The 15,372-nt window shown below is 26.1% G+C and overlaps 1 protein-coding gene across 3 annotated transcripts in view; it reads left to right on the top strand.

The window, feature by feature from the left end:
- Positions 1-2,962: 2,962 nt before the first annotated feature.
- Positions 2,963-15,372, top strand: part of LOC136076691 (adhesion G protein-coupled receptor B1-like) — a 126,559-nt gene continuing 114,149 nt past the window's right edge. The window contains exon 1 of one of the 3 annotated variants that reach the window (XM_065790033.1): positions 2,963-3,301. The gene's annotated coding sequence lies outside the window, so the exon portion shown is untranslated. Of the gene's footprint in view, positions 3,302-5,506; positions 5,960-14,292; positions 14,329-15,372 lie in introns of those variants that run through there. The other 2 variants (XR_010636491.1, XM_065790031.1) reach the window with 2 other exon arrangements.

The following is a 15,372-nucleotide window of genomic DNA, read 5'->3' as shown; positions in this document are numbered from 1 at the left end:
TTTTTTGTTTATTATTTCAATTGTAAAGAACTCACATCGGCATCAGAAACCGAAAGATCGTCTCTAATTTTAGTAGTTAGATCATTATGAATATATGTTATAATTCCACCTTCTCGTTTTTGAACTTTTCGCTCATAAAATATTAGTTTGTAGTTCGGAATTATTAGGTTTGCTTTTATTCTTGATGATTCGCCAGAACACCAAGTTTCTGTTAAGCAAATCATACTGAACAAATAGTTACATTCTATAAGAAAATGTTTTAGTTTGTCAATATTGTTAACTGTACGTCTTATATTTATGTATATCACCTTAAAGTTACTGCTTAATGATTTTAATTCATTTTTAAAAGTTCTTAATTCAAAAAACCGCGAGTTAAAATTATTTTCATTAAAAAAAATGCATATCTGGATCGTAAGAGTTATTAAGTAAAAAGTTATTAGCCGATTTAAAAACATTAAAGTGTTGCGTTTCGTAATCTATTGTTTGGCCTTTAGTTAAACGAACTAACTTTGTTTCAATCGCTTAAACTTACGTAAAACTTTTTCCTAATTATACGCAAAAATTTTCTTATTTTCTAAATTCACGACAAAAAACTTTATTAAATTTAAATTTTGCGTATTGTTATTACCGTGGTTGTGAAAATTTTTAACTTCTTCCCAAAGTTTCTTTCTCTCTTCCATCGTCTCTTTAGCAAAGTCTTCATTTATATATATTCCACTTCATTTTATCTTGGTTGCTTAAAAGTTTCACTACGATAGTTCTTGGTGTTTTGTCTTCTTTACACGACCCAACTCGATGCGCTCGTTCCACAATAATTTTAGTTGAAATTTTAAGGTTGTTTGTAAATATTTTTCACAGATTTTTCACAACCACTCCAACTTTCTCCTGGTGGATCTTTTAGACCATCGGACTCTAATGTTGTTTCGACGAGAGCGGTTTTCTAAGTCAGTATTTTTCTTGTTTATATTTTTAATTTCAAGATCATATTTCTTCCTTATATGTTTTAATTCTTCCTTTATTTTTTCTTCTTGAAAGTTGAGACTTTCTTTCACATCGTTTAAGTCTTTTTCAATATTTCGCATATTTACTTTGTTTACATTTAATTCATTTTCTATTTTGTCGAGTCAGTAATTATTTTTACATTTCCACTCACTATTTGTGTGAAGTTCTTTTCTTGGTCTTTTAATAACCTTTCTGTTTCTTTAAGCAAAGCTCTTTTTTGTTCTTCAAACTTGTTTGTAATAACTTTTTCGATATTTTTGATCGTTATTTCCATTTTTTAATTAATATTCTTGAAGAGCAGCCAAAAACACGGCAAAACCTTTTTTCAAAAAAAAGTTATTATTATTATTACTATTATTATAATGTTGATAGTTGCTAGAGCCGTAATAGGAACGATTTTATTTTTGGTATTTTGGTTAAAATGAGATTCAGAATTCTTATGAGGTTAACTTTTTTTGGTTACTATGGATACCTTACTTTGCATAACATAGCAACAACATATTTTCGGTAGTTGTTAGTAATTTAATTACTAACACTGACAGTAATTTAATTACTTTTAACTTTAATTACTAACACTTGTAGTAACTTAATTACTAACAAGTATTAGTAGTCCAGGCGGCATATATATTATAACATTTTACTTTTAAATACAAAATACTTGTTACAATAATTATTTAGATATGGTTTTGTTAAACTTAGACATTCATAATTTTCTCCGAAAAAACAATCTTAGTATTTCAAAACAAAATATTACTGAAGATATATTAAAATTTATTCAGCCAAAATTTGCTGATTTTAAAGAATCCATAGTAACCAAAAAAAGTTAACCTCATAAGAATTCTGAATCTCATTTTAATACATACCCCCAATATTGTGTATTTAGCGCAAGTAAAATACTGTTAAAACAACGTTAATGTAAAAATGAGTTGTTGCTATGCAAAATTTAGTACCATAGCAACCAAGTTAAAACATACATAAAATCTGAACGGGGATTTAAGGGGACGAGCAATCAATTAAAACTCGATTGAAGCATCATATAGCTCAAATAAATATAAGACAACACATGGCAAATTGTGGTAATTATTAGTTTTTGTGCGGCAAAAAATAAGTTTCTTAAGAAATTTTTTTTTTTAATCTGTGATTTTCAAAGTATAACCGAGATAACATGCTATGACAAATTTATTCCACACATTGGTTTTTCTTATCTCTAAATACTCTAGAATAACATGTACTAATTTTTTGTTTCAAAAACGTAGATGTAATTGAAATATAACACAACGTTGATGTCACCGTTAATTACTTATTTATAATTTTTTTTTATTTTTATTTTATCTCAATATTCAAATGCTTAGAGTCCTGGTAACTAAGGGATTTAATATAAATAAATTATCAATAGATTTCTCCTAATATATGTAGATACTAAAATTAAATAGGTTTTCAAGATTAGACAACTAAAATTTTTCCCATTTTGTCCACCTACTGGCCCACTGTGCAGCGGTACCAAAATATATTTTGGTACCAAAATAAAATCGTTCCTATTACGGCTCTAGCAACTATCAACATTATAATAATAGTAATAATAATAATAACTTTTTTTTGAAAAAAGGTTTTGCCGTGTTTTTGGCTGCTCTTCAAGAATATTAATTAAAAAATGGAAATAACGATCAAAAATATCGAAAAAGTTATTACAAACAAGTTTGAAGAACAAAAAAGAGCTTTGCTTAAAGAAACAGAAAGGTTATTAAAAGACCAAGAAAAGAACTTCACACAAATAGTGAGTGGAAATGTAAAAATAATTACTGACTCGACAAAATAGAAAATGAATTAAATGTAAACAAAGTAAATATGCGAAATATTGAAAAAGACTTAAACGATGTGAAAGAAAGTCTCAACTTTCAAGAAGAAAAAATAAAGGAAGAATTAAAACATATAAGGAAGAAATATGATCTTGAAATTAAAAATATAAACAAGAAAAATACTGACTTAGAAAACCGCTCTCGTCGAAACAACATTAGAGTCCGATGGTCTAAAAGATCCACCAGGAGAAAGTTGGAGTGGTTGTGAAAAATCTGTGAAAAATATTTACAAACAACCTTAAAATTTCAACTAAAATTATTGTGGAACGAGCGCATCGAGTTGGGTCGTGTAAAGAAGACAAAACACCAAGAACTATCGTAGTGAAACTTTTAAGCAACCAAGATAAAATGAAGTGGAATATATATAAATGAAGACTTTGCTAAAGAGACGATGGAAGAGAGAAAGAAACTTTGGGAAGAAGTTAAAAATTTTCACAACCACGGTAATAACAATACGCAAAATTTAAATTTAATAAAGTTTTTTGTCGTGAATTTAGAAAATAAGAAAATTTTTGCGTATAATTAGGAAAAAGTTTTACGTAAGTTTAAGCGATTGAAACAAAGTTAGTTCGTTTAACTAAAGGCCAAACAATAGATTACGAAACGCAACACTTTAATGTTTTTAAATCGGCTAATAACTTTTTACTTAATAACTCTTACGATCCAGACATGCATTTTTTTTAATGAAAATAATTTTAACTCGCGGTTTTTTGAATTAAGAACTTTTAAAAATGAATTAAAATCATTAAGCAGTAACTTTAAGGTGATATACATAAATATAAGACGTACAGTTAACAATATTGACAAACTAAAACATTTTCTTATAGAATGTAACTATTTGTTCAGTATGATTTGCTTAACAGAAACTTGGTGTTCTGGCGAATCATCAAGAATAAATGCAAACCTAATAATTCCGAACTACAAACTAATATTTTATGAGCGAAAAGTTCAAAAACGAGAAGGTGGAATTATAACATATATTCATAATGATCTAACTACTAAAATTAGAGACGATCTTTCGGTTTCTGATGCCGATGTGAGTTCTTTACAATTGAAATAATAAACAAAAAATTAAAAAATATACTGGTGTCCACTTGTTACAGACCACCTGAAGGTGATATAAAAAACTTTTCAAATCACCTAAAACAAGTATATCTAAAAAATAACAAAGAGCACAAAATATTATTCTGTATTGGAGACATAAATATAAACTGTCTACAGTACGATGAAGATGCTGTTACAAAACTTTTTTTGAAGATATGTTTTAACACTACATCTTTTCTATAATAAACCAACCAACCCGGGTAACATTTAATTCAATCACTGCAATAGACAACATGTTGACTAATTCATTATATGATTCTTCATTAAAAGCAGGTGTAATCAAAACGGATATATCCGATCACTTTCCGATTTACTTTTCCTTTTTTCAAGATACAAAAAATAATAACTCTAAGATCAAAGTCTATAAACGAAAAATTATTAATTTTACTATTCAACAGTTTAAAGACTCACTATCTGCAGTAAGGTGGGATAGGATTTACCAAGAATGCAACCTTGGGCATACCAACTCTGCATATAATGAATTTAAAGAAATATTCTTAAAGCACTATGATAATCACTTCCCAATTATAGAACAAGAAATTAAAAATTTTATATCCGCTGCGGACCCAATTGTATTCTGTCTTATATTTGACACCTAAAGTTTCGCAATCGTCGTTTCGCTCAGCACATTCAATTATTTTTCTTCTATCATTGTGGATGAAACATAATATTTTTTTTCAGCTTATTCGGTTGAATGTATTTCATGTCTACAAATTGGAGAAGGTGGTTCTGGTTGTTTCAAAAGTGGATGTAAACAAATTTAGTGAAATAAATGCACGGATTCAATTTAATTACAGTCTCCTATTCATAGTGTATTGACAAATAACACAACAAAAATAACACAACGATCTTTCAATTCCATTACTTTATTACTGTATTGCTGGTGTTTACAAATGCTAAATTTGATATTATTAACTTATTAAAATGCATGTCCAAGAAAATCTTTTATAATGACCTTTAAGCTTACATTGAATTCGCAATTACAAATAATGTATTCTCATGTATATATTACGATTTCTTAATTACAACTTTTGTTTTTCAAATTACATATTGCGATTTCTTATTTACAAGTTGGGTTTCTCAATTACATTTTAAAATTTCTTTTTTTTAAGAAATTGTGTTTCTCAATCACATATTGTGACTTCTAAATTACATGTTTTATTTCTCAATCGCATCTTACTTTTCTTAATTACAACTTTCAAGTTCTCAATTACATCTTGAAAAGGTAGCTTATTTAATGCAGTATTATTATAAATAATGTTTCAATTTTTTTGCACATGCACATGCATATTGGGGGCTATCATGAGTAAAAAAGGTAATTTATATTGTTTTCTTAATTCTAAATTGTTGTGTTTTTTAGACTAGAAGCTAAAATATATTTGATAACTACATTATACTGAATGTTTTTAAAAATGTGAAAAAAATTTGATTTACACAACGTTTACAAAATGTTTTTTAATATATTAAAAAACATTTTAGTGTGAACACAGATATTCCACAATTGGATCAGCACATATGATTATGGAAGATTGTGAGGATAGTGAAGATGATAATATTGAAGATTCGGATTCATTTTTTGCTTCTACTACTACGTCTTCGAGCTTGACTGTATCAGAACCAGGTTCTGAAGATAATAACACTGAAGAAAGTGAAGCAATTAGTTTACAGACGTTCATCTAAGAGCCAATGCAGAAGATTTTTTAATGCCGCCGAAAAGAGCATGGGTAGTCATTTTTTAATGCCGCCGAAAAGAGCATTTTAATGCCGCCGAAAAGAACAATGGGTGGTCTTGCTTATAGACAAAATCAAAGCAAAGCTCAACAGGTAGATCTTATAAGTAATATTTTGTCTGACAAAACATCTTCTGAAACAAATCCATCTAGAAATTCAAATCAATGGAAAGATGAACCCCTCAGAAGAAGCTCGCGTTTTAAAGATTGGAAATCAATAAATTTAGTAGATATGCGGCAGTTTCTTGGAGTTCTTCTTCATGTGGGGTGAGTCAATACTATGGTAGTTAAAAATGCCTTTTTTATAAAAAAATAAAATAAAAAAATTTTAGATATCTTTACCTCTTGTTACGCAATATATTTTCAAACTAAGCATGTTTTGCAATAAGTGTGTTTATTTTTTGTCAAATTATTATAAAGTGATGACGTAATCTTAAATCTGTTTACGTCCCCGGCAATTATCTAATGAATTTTAATTAGAGGAGCAACTGTTTCGGCGAGACAAATTCTGAAGTAGGGTGATTCGGGGCAGAATGAGACAACGGAAACATAAGGCAAATTTCTTTATTCTTCTCTGGAGACAAAGAGGATTAAAGAAATTTGGTTATAATCATTATCCTAAATTATTATAAAGGATTTAATTTATGTTTTTACTTGCAATGCTAAACAAACCTGTTTTTTGGAATATTTAGTTTATTTAATGAAAAAATAGCTAGTTTTATTGGGACGTAGTAAAACCGTAGTGTTTTTTAATTCGCTTCTTAGCGAAATCATAATAAATGCAAATCTTAGTCTTAATTAATACTTACAAATACCAGATTTGTGCTGATTATTTTAGAAAAATAATTTCTTTATTATTCATTACCCAAAAAGAAAAGTTAACTTATTTGATTCGTATTGTAAGAACTTTAGGTTTTTAACACGCAGTCTTTGTTGGAAAGATGAGGCAATCCATTATTCAGTTTTCTTTAAAGTTTATAGACCAGCATAAATATTTCCCTTACTTTTTGTAACTCACTAAAAACATCAAAAAACTATTTGTAAACATTTTATGGTTATTTATGACGATTAGAAGTTTAAAATGAATACTCGGTTCCAAAAGAACTGAACATGTGGCCGTTTCACTGAACATGTGGCCGTGGCGCAGTGGTTAGAATGCTTGCTTTATAAGCAAGAGATCTAGGTTCAAAACGAGCCTTGGACATATTTTCGCGTCACGGTAAGGAAGGAGGCGTTAACTTCCTGGTTAAATGCACTTCCGCGGTGCTCTGTGACAAGACCGTTAGGTCTTCTTGGGGCACCTAAATAACAGTATAAAAAACATAAAAGTAATTTAAATGAAATATAAAAAAAAAAACAAGGTTTTTTAAGCTAAAATTAGCTTAAATATAGTAAAATATATAGTAGCTTTAAAGCTACCATACTTTTTATGAGTTATATTTATTATCTTTTGATAATAATGAGTTATATTTATTATCACAAAAAATAATTAATTTAAGTCTCAATACTGCCCCGAATTACCCTATGAAACAAACAAAGTTTGCCATTTTTATATATATTATAAAACACGGAACTTGTAAATATTTGTACGGCTAAATAAGTGAAATAAAAAAAAAAGTTTCGCGGATTTTTAAGTTATTTTTGTAATGGATTTTGAATTTTGCAAAAATGTTGTTTTGCTTTACTGACTTAAGTAATGGCTGTTTCAGTTAACGTTTGGTTTAAGTGGAAAAAAAAAATTATTTTCATATTGATCTTACAATGTGTACATTTGATCATAAATATCTGAAATATATATTTTTTTAGATTTTTTTTAGATAAAAAGTATAAACAAATTACTAAAATTTAGCCAGGTTCATCATTTGCCACGTTTATTATAAAATTGAGGAAAGTTTTTATTAATTTGTTCAGTGTTATAAAATAAAACATTTTAAATTCTTTTTACAGAACAAAATTATCTCTAAAGTTATAAAAGTTTAAGTAGCACATTATAAAAATGATTTTTAAAAATAACAAGAAGCTGTAAAGCTCGCTTGAAACAGCCGCGTTAAAATATAAAACTAATGTGAAAAAGTTTTAATAAAATTAAAACTATAAATAACTATTAAAAAAAAATTAACAAAAAATTACTTAACGCAGAATACTTTCTCATTTTAATTAAAGTTTAAACAGGGTTGTGGAGTCGGAGTCGTAGAGTCGGAGTAGCGACGCTTTTAGCGAAGTTAGAGTCGCTAAACAAAATCGCGACTCCGACTCCAATAGTAAAATTTCTCGGTATTGCACGTGCATGTACAAAATGTTCTTCTAAAAAAAATAAGTTTAAATACTTTGTAGTTATATAAAGTATTCTAAGTTATAGAATAACTGAAAAAACCTCCGTCTATATAGTTTAAACTAACAATAAACATATTTAAATAAACACTAAATTTAGACAGATGTAGAAGGTGCCTACGGCCCCTATAGACAAGACGCCTTTGACATTTTTTTATTACATCTCAAGTGATTTTATATTTTATAGAGCTGTTGAAATCAAGTCCGTTTACCCACGTAGATAAAATAAAAGAGCTTTTAATGGGTTTCAGTAATGAAAGCTTAATTTCAGTTGATTTCTGTTTAATATAAATAGGGAGAGTTGAGATAAGTCGTGATAGCTTAGTTGAACAATTCCTTGCAATTATTCAATACTAACAAAAACGCCCATAGCAGGTTTATAGGTTTGAATCCCAGCTCTGCCAACTCAGTGTGAGTAGATCTTCGGTGCAAATGAACTCGCCTTGATCAACACTGCTATCGTGATGCTTTCTCTACAATTTATAAAATAAATAAAATATAGTTCAGAGAAAAAAAAAATTACCACTTATCACTAATACTGTCTCAAAGCATAGATTGGTAAACTAATAATAAGTCGAGAAGCGACTGAACCTAAATAATTTACTAAATAAAGACAGAAAGATTTTTCAAAACTTATGTAGAACCTGTAATATAAATGACCTAAGACTATTTGATAAAATATTGATAAATATATAAATGATAACAACTCTAAAAAACAACAAACAATACTTTAAAAACGTAAAATAATAGTAAAAATTTTTACTATTATTTTGCGTTTTTAAAATATTGTTTGTTGTATTTCAAAATTGAGCACAATTAATTGTGCTAAAAATGTTGCTTTCTGATATTAATCTAATATACGGATTCGATATCAAATGTTTTAGTTGTTAGACGCAGACTGTTGTAACTGTAAAGTAGTGAAATATTAACAAAGAGAATAATATCAACCGCATTTATTTTGCGAATCATTTAGATACCGCAGAGAAGTGTGAGGGCATACTGCGACAGCGACAGATCCAGGATTTTTTGGTAATTGAGATAGCTAACTTCGAGACATAGAGCAAACTGCAAACATTTGTATGTTTATGCTTATGTCAAAGAATGAGGCTGTGCAAAAAATTGCTATGGTTGGAGGCTGGTAATGAAAAAGCCCTTTGATTTCATTTCTTCCCCCTACCCACCCCCCCTCCACCAATACGATGGGGCAACAAATTGATAAAAAAATTTTTGTGTACTATTCTCAATTAGACATATATTCATCGATAAAATTCAAGTTTCATAGTATTATCTCTCAGCGTTCTATAATTATGACCACATAAAAATGTATATAAAATTATATAGTTTAAACCCCCTCGAATTAAGGGGGTTTAAACTTTATAATTTTCGAATGCTGAGAGGATACTATGAAACTTAAAATTTATCAATGAATATAAGTCTATTTGAGAAGAGTCCGATGACGGTCTGAGCTTATTATACTGAAATATTAGATGATTAAATTTAAAATTACCTAGGACGGTGATTATATTTAATTAGTTAGTAGCTGTGTTTTATTTTATTAAATATCAAACTGTTATTAAACAAAATGTTATTAAATATTAAAAATAAAAGATAATCTGTTTTAAATGGCTTTCATAAATTAGAATATTTTTAAAATATAGAAATAAAACCTTTTTAATTATTAGAATTTATATAATAGTTACAAAACTTAAAAAAAAATTCTTGCACGAAAAGTTAAGGAAAAATTAGTGACTTATTTTTAACTGTTTATTTTTATGTAGCTATAAAACCTCGTGATTTGATTGATCAATTTTACAATGGCATTAAGATCACAAGCGAGATACCCTTAATGAGATCAAAAATATAATAAAACGCTACACTGAATGAAAGCATAGTCTATAGAAATATACCCTATAGTCTTTAGAAATATACCCTTAGTCTATATATATATAAAAATATATATATATATATATATATATATATATATATATATATATATATATATATATATATATATATATATATATATATATATATATATATATATATATATATATATATATACCTTAGTGTTTTTATTTTTTGTTTATATATATACACAAAAAATAAAAACACTAAGATACATATATTATATATTATATATATATATATATATATATATATATATATATATATATATATATATATATATATATATATATATATATTTGTAAAAAATTTAATAAAAATCACAATATTTTTTATTCTTGACATGTTTCGTAGTCATACTACATTTTCAAAAGATTTAATTTATAATTAAAACTCTGGTAAATAAATTTAAACCTGAAGACAATACAGAGAAAAAATTAACGGACAAATAAACTTGTTACAAACTAATTAAAAATTATATTACAAATTATGACAAAATAAACTTCCTAATATTAAAATATTAATAATAATAATAGTATAGTAAGTTAGATAGATAAATTTATAATATAATGAGATGTTTGTTTATTTAAAGAAGGATTTTCCCATTTAATATGAAGTGCTTCTTTTATTTTTAATTTGTTTATGGTAGAGGCAGTATCTAAAATCTGAAAGCAATCATAATTAGTTAGTGTTTTACAATTAATGGATGAATTTAAATGTTTAAAAATATACGATTGCTTGTCACTCGTAAGGTGCTCATTTATCCGTGTTGTCAAATGTTTGGAGGTTTCTCCAATATAACTGGCGTTACAGCCAGCACAAGAAAATTTGTAGGCAACGTTAGATTTAAGCATCTTAGGAAGTGGATCTGAAAGCAATCATAATTAGTTAGTGTTTTACAATTAATGGATGAATTTAAATGTTTAAAAATATACGATTGCTTGTCACTCGTAAGGTGCTCATTTATCCGTGTTGTCAAATGTTTTTTTACTCAAACTTCACTAAAACTAAAATTGATAAAATTATTAAAAAGTATTGTAAAAATGTAATAATCAAATTTATATTCACAACCGATAAATTAAAAAACAATTTTTGCATAAAAGATTTTAGATACTGCCTCTACCATAAACAAATTAAAAATAAAAGAAGCACTTCATATTAAATGGGAAAATCCTTCTTTAAATAAACAAACATCTCATTATATTATAAATTTATCTATCTAACTTACTATACTATTATTATTATTAATATTTTAATATTAGGAAGTTTATTTTGTCATAATTTGTAATATAATTTTTAATTGGTTTGTAACAAGTTTATTTGTCCGTTAATTTTTTCTCTGTATTGTCTTCAGGTTTAAATTTATTTACCAGAGTTTTAATTGTAAATTAAATCTTTTGAAAATGTAGTATGACTACGAAACATGTCAAGAATAAAAAATATTGTGATTTTTATTAAATTTTTTACAAATTTATTGCTAATGCGATGTTCGAAAAATATATATATATATATATATATATATATATATATATATATATATATATATTTATATATATATATATATATATATATATATATATATATATATATATATATATATATATATATATATATATATATATATAGATATATATTTTAAAACTAAAATAGTTGTTTTACTTAAAGCTCAGCTTCTCCATTTTACTTTGGTTCTCTGAATCTTTATAATATATGCCACAATCTACAGAATTACTAAAGTAAAATGAAGAAGTTAGGCTACGACTAAAACGACAGCTTTAGTTTTTGCTGATATACATTTAATATTTTTAATCAAAAAAGTTTAGCCCAAAGTTTTTTTTATGAAAAATTTATTTTATATGAACACAACTAGTCAAGGCAGTGTGGGATCCCTTTAAACATTTTTTTTTTTTTTAAATTAACATTTATCATAAAAAGATACGTAATTATAAAAATAAATATATAAATATGTGTAACATTCATTATTACTTTATATAAAAAATCATTAGCAGTAATTTTAAAAATGTTTTGATGGTATTAAAACATTAGTAAAGATCAAGGTTTTTTATTTGTAACGGCTTTTAAAAACATTTGTCATTTTTTTCAACAAAATTTTTTTTATCTTTTCAAGTATATTAACTCTAATGATTCTTATATAAAGTTCATTAAAAACTTTTGTCTAAAAAAGTCATTTATAAAATCGAAATAATTTTTTTTTTGAAATAATATTTAGTATAAAAAATGAATAGTTATATAATTTATATAACATAAATTAAAAAAATTATAAACAACTTTCATTGATACTTAAAATTATTATCAGTAATTTGTTACTTTATTTAAAAGCATTTTACTTAAAATGTAAAGATAAAAGTTTTCATGTTATTTCTAACATATAAATATAATATTTTTTTCTTTATTCAGTATAATATTTTTAAATAAAGCAAAGTCACGTGCAGAAAGCAAGTCACGTAATGCTTATATTTTATATAAGTACTTCGCATAAGGATATAAGTATAAGGCAGACTTGTTAAATCAACAAGTTTTATCATTACCTTAAAAATTTAATTACAAATATTTTATAAAAAAACCATATAAAAGCTTATTATTTTTTCTGTCCCAAACTTTTAAACGAGCGTGATTTTATACTCTCGTTATATGCTGAGGGGGCAGTGTTTATCGCGCTTCGAAGGTTTAAAAATACCGTTCATGGGCGTATTTCACAAGCGCGGCGCGATCGCGCCTGTTTCATCACAAGCCCTGCAATATATAATTATATAATTTTAAGTTGTACTATATATAATGTAGTATATAAATTATATAATTTTAAGTTATACTATGTATAATGTAATATATAAATTATATAATTTTAAGCTATACTATATAAAATGCAATATATAATTATACAACTTTAAGTTACACTATATATCATGAAATATATAATTATATAATTTTAAGTTATACTATATATAATGCAATATATAATCTTAGGTAACCAGATGGTAATTGAAACAGTGTTGACAATTTTCCATATAAATGAAATTAAAAATTGCAATTTGGAATCATGTAAACATAAAAAATTGTATAAAAAAACTTTTTATATATTTTCTAAATTGTTGATTTTAATTCAGACACTTTTTTTCAAAGAAGACAAAGAAAAAGTTTTTTCATTATTCTTTAAGTGAACAAAAAATAAGGATAGTGCAAACCTAAGTCAGAAGTTGATATATATTTTAAAAGCAGTCGATATATATTAATTATATATGGGCAATTCCACGCAAGTGACTGCCGTAACATTTGACGCTTTCTTAGCCATTAAAAATTAACCAAAAATGGTATTTACATAAAAATTTCCAAAAATGCTAAATACTGTTATACAATTTAGTATGCAAAAGTTAAATCATTCAAGTGTTCAACTTAAATTAAAAATCCACTCAACGTAGCGTGACCGTTGTAACGCTTACTTTATGACAAATCTAAACAAATAAACTTTGTTAATCTTTATGCAGCCATCTACACAGTGAAAAAAAAAAAAAATCCTTTGCTTTGTTCTTCAACTACATATTGAACTTACTATATGGTGAGTTTCATAGTTTTTGATTGAAGTTTTCCTAGAATTTTATTAAGTTTTATGTCGTGACGGTCGTAACTGTGACGGTCGTAACAAAAAAGCCAAAAAGGAAAAACAACAAATAACGCAATGAATAACATAAAAAACGATGAATGATTATAAAAAATATTAAATTGTGTTAAAAAATTTAAATTTTATAACATTATCAAGGTTATCCATGATGGCTCTTTTGTTGCAAACCTTCGCTTGATTTTTTTGTTTGCTTTCTTTTCTTGGTGTCAATAACTGCCGCCATAGATAATTTTTCTATCTTTCTTTGTTTCTTGCTCTATAAGCTTTCTATAAGCCAAAATCAGATGCTGAAAGATCAGCATCTGATTTTGGCATTTTAAATATGTTATTAAATATAACGGCGCTGTTTATGCTCTGTTATTTATTTGAAAAAACCCGCAAAATGTTGTAAATAAAAAAACAACCGCGAAATCGATTGAACAAAAACGTTGCAGGACAAATTATAAACAACGTTTAATCTAAAAAAAAATTTGCCTTTTTGTTAAAAGTTTTTATTTCCAAAAAAAAAACTCTTTACATCATTTTTTTGAAATTAGTTACTCATAGTTTCAAAAAAAACTTTAACAAGTTTAGTAATAAAATGAATAAACAAACTGCAAATTAAACAATAAACAAAATTGATTTATATTTTAACTTGGTTTAAATGATGTAAATCGTTTGAAATGAATTAAATCGTTCGCGCTTTAACAATATTTTTTTAAGTCTAGAAGCCGTGATGGAAAAATCTTGACGGTCGTAACGTACTTTGTAGCATTTTGAAATGGTGATCTAAAGCACTTTAATATTTTTTTTTAAACAATGATAAAATACGTATGAGTATCTTTATTTTAAACATGGTTGTAGTTTTAAAAAGTTTCATAAGAAGCATAAAAAAAGCTTTTCAACTTTTTTGTTACGTCTTGTTTTCATTAATATGCTCTTCTTATAGACCTAGTTATAGGTAACGTGACAATTGCGTTTTACGGAACCGAATTTTGTGCTAAAATTTTGTGCCACGATTTTCTCAGTCTCTTCAAAGTTAGCGTGCTTGAGGAAGGCTTTCTGAAATAACTTTTTAGTATTCGTTATCAACATAGAGTATTTTTAGAAAGAAGAATAGTTGAAGCTTATTATTAATTTGGTTTTAATTATACTCAATTGATATATTACCGAGTTTATTGATGTCAAAGTTTTAGTTGTACTTCTGTGGTGAAATTAATGTCCAGGATATAGTCTATATTTTATCTATTCAATTTTTATTTTTAAGTTATTCATTTATCTATGCACCTGCCAAATTTCGTTGAAAAATATTATGTAGCAGTCACCCTATTTCTTGCTGCACTTTTGTTACCTAATTTACATTTTCCCTGTTGTTAGCGCGGGAGACAGAGGGGTCCATTGATTATTTGTATATATATATATTTTTTATATATAACATTCATATTAATAATATTATTAGCAATTTTTAACTTATTTCATAAATTGATATTATAAACCTAGATACTTTATAGTGAAAATATGATTTAAAAATATGTAAATTTAAACGAAATTGTTTTATTAAAAGGATTTTTAGTAAATAATAAAATAAGACTTAAATTTTATATTTCATTTAGAAACAAAATGGAGAAAGAAAATAAAGGTTTCACATAGTATTTCGTATCATATTCATAATATAATTTATATAGGAATCAAATTAGTTATGAATCATATCTAATTTGAAGTTTGAACGTTGTCTTTATTTAACAAGGAAAGCCTTTAGATTATAATTTATAACTAATAAATAAGTTATTTTTATATAAATTTATTAAACTATTTTTAAATTGTTATT

Source organism: Hydra vulgaris, chromosome 02 (genome assembly GCF_038396675.1).
Source record: "Hydra vulgaris chromosome 02, alternate assembly HydraT2T_AEP".
Lineage (NCBI taxonomy): Eukaryota > Metazoa > Cnidaria > Hydrozoa > Anthoathecata > Hydridae > Hydra > Hydra vulgaris.
The sequence above is the reverse complement of the archived record's forward strand: the minus strand, read 5'-3'. Positions and strand labels throughout refer to the sequence as shown.